The 2,633-nt window shown below is 41.2% G+C and overlaps 1 long non-coding RNA gene across 1 annotated transcript; it reads right to left on the reverse strand.

The window, feature by feature from the left end:
* Nucleotides 1–646: 646 nt before the first annotated feature.
* Nucleotides 647–1,265, reverse strand: LOC138504686 (uncharacterized). Its single transcript, XR_011279900.1, has 2 exons — nucleotides 1,146–1,265; nucleotides 647–1,035 (listed from the first exon to the last, which is right to left on the reverse strand). It is a non-coding gene; the product is annotated as an uncharacterized lncRNA (long non-coding RNA).
* Between the last annotated feature and the right edge of the window lie 1,368 nt (nucleotides 1,266–2,633).

The following is a 2,633-nucleotide window of genomic DNA, read 5'->3' on the forward strand; positions in this document are numbered from 1 at the left end:
AAAATGTTAATGGCTAACACCAAATAAATTATGATTTTTTTCTCTAAGGAACTACTAGCTAAAAACAAAGCATTTGAGATGCCGTGGCTGCGGTATTGAACCCATACACCCGGGACCTTTAAGACGAGGCAGCAATACTTAGAGGTGGATGGGGATGCAGAAGTTACTCAGACATCAATAATCAAAATGACTCAGGAAGTTGGCAAAATACACTGCTGTCTTATTTGAAATAATCTAAAACAGGGAGTTACAACGGACACCAACGGACGTCGCATAGTACAAACCCGGCTTACAGGGAACATTTAAGTATACGATCCATACTAACAGGGGTAGTAATTGAGTCTCTAACATCAGGTGGACAACCTAAGCCCATCCCAAGTGCAAGTTATCTTCCTCATCACAAAATACACGACGATTCATTGGTTCCACAAACTATAGGGCTCTCTGTTACGTGGCCCTCTTCAATTGGTTAACTTAAATGGGGAGGAAACCCGGTATACGTTTAACTAAGATAGGTTAGCAACGTATACTCTGTCTAAGTCCGGGAGGACAAAGATCCGTGTTTAAAGAGGAGACAGAGCTATAGTGTAGATGCCACACATATAAAGAGCTCCCATTGGTTGAGCCACAAAAGGACCAGTCGTAGTTAAAATGATAAACATCAGATTTAATAGAATTATGACCTAAAAAGTGATTAAATAGTGTGGTCCACAGTACATACAATTCATAAACATTTAAACATATATCAAACAGTCGTTACGTGATAAGCTAGAATTAGCTAATTGACAGTGTATCAAAAACAGGGATACACTCAACATCAAGAGGTACGCTTTACAGAAAGTGCAACGTACTCTACAGTAATTAGAATCAGTATGTCAAAAAACTTAATAACTCTGGTGCCAGTACAGAGTATTAGCTCGACATGTTTCAGTTCCTACAGTTATTATGGAACATTCATCAGGAGATATACAGGTGACCACGTAACCAAGACAACATTTAAAAACGAAATGATGACATTTGAAGTATTCGTAGCATCTGCAAAGTAAAGAACAAAAAAAGCGCAAAACATGAGCTTCAAATTAGCCATTATTGTTGCATGTTCAAAATACATGAACCAAGGCATCTAAATAGAGGGAAATAAATACCTCCACTGATGCCTGTGGGTGCTCTCTACTCGAAAGGTAGTAGGCGGTGTAGAACTGAGGGTCGTCTCTACCTAGGATATAGAAAAAACATCCAAATGAGCGCTGAGTAGTAGCTCACTAAAAAAGCAGGATATGTGCTTAGGCTTAGCAAATAGCGAAACTAGTATCGCATAAAAAATATGAAAAGGTGTCCGGGTGAGAGAAACCCAGTGCTGAGAGACAAAACGAATTATCCACAGTGTGCCCCATATAATTCCAGAAGTTGAGAAGAAGTCGGTGACTAGAACCTAAAGAGGTAGTTCAAGGTATAGTCTCTAATCTCGTGTGTTTATAGGAGACAGAAGGCGGCTAGTAACACTCAAAAGTAAACACCTATCCCACAGGCAATACCTTCAAGTTGGCAGTAAGAGTGTCAGTCGTGACCAAATCCGACAGCCCCAGGATATAATCCTGCCGCCAGCGCTAGTGCTGTGTGGATAGTACGGAGAGTGCCGTCTGTTATGCGGGCAGCAGTGCAGCAGGACTGGGCGACCGATGTGCGAGTGGTAGTCAGGGAAATACAGTAGTCCTACAACTATGTTGGAAGAGAAAAGAGATGTAGAGCAAGTGGTTAGTCATGGCAGCCATCATGGAATGGCTCAGACCGGACAAGGAATTAGTACACTAGGTAGCACACAGTCTACAAAAAACGATGGTAAGGGATCAAGTGAGTGTAAACGATTATATGTTGTACCATTCAATAGATTCGTTAAGACCCCTGATGTCACTCCGCAGAGTATATATCATCTTTTGTTCCATATAAAGCAATTTTTTCTCCCGGGTGGCATAGTTAGATCCTTTAAGTGATAACAATATTGTCCATTTGAAATCCTCGTGATGATGCTTCAGAAGATTGAAATGTTTCACCATGGGGGCATTTTCAGTTCTGTTCTTGAGACAGCTCCGGTGTTCCATGATACGAGTTTTGGCTTTGCGGGTTGTTTTCCCTACATAGTGCAGTCCACATTTACAAGTGATCAGGTACACCACAAATTCGGTGTTACAATTAGTCAAGTTTTTCTGTGTCGAGAGCTTTGACAGGCCAACATCTACATTTTTAGTTATAGAGGTCAATTTACAGACCCCGCACGAGCCACAAGGATAGTGACCGGTAGGTTCAGGTAGACCCCATAGGGTGGTTAATCTGGGTTCCTGGATAGGGATAGGTTTAAGTTTGCTGTTACTAACCCTGTTACCTATCGTCGTGCTCCTTTTATAAGCAAAGATCGGCACACTCATAGAGGGGGAGGTCGTTTGAAAGATTTTCCAATTCTTCTTAATGATGTTGGTGATCTCAAAGCTCCGGTTAGAAAAGGTATTCACACACACAATACGATCATCTTTAGGTTTAACAGGTTTTGGTTCCAATAGTGCTTCTCGGTTGTTATTAAAAGCCCTTTTGGCTGATTTTATCACCAGTTTATTAGGGTACCCTCTCTGTCTCAGTTT

Source organism: Ambystoma mexicanum, chromosome 11, assembly GCF_040938575.1.
Source record: "Ambystoma mexicanum isolate Mex_15411 chromosome 11, UKY_AmexF1_1, whole genome shotgun sequence".
Classification (NCBI taxonomy): domain Eukaryota; kingdom Metazoa; phylum Chordata; class Amphibia; order Caudata; family Ambystomatidae; genus Ambystoma; species Ambystoma mexicanum.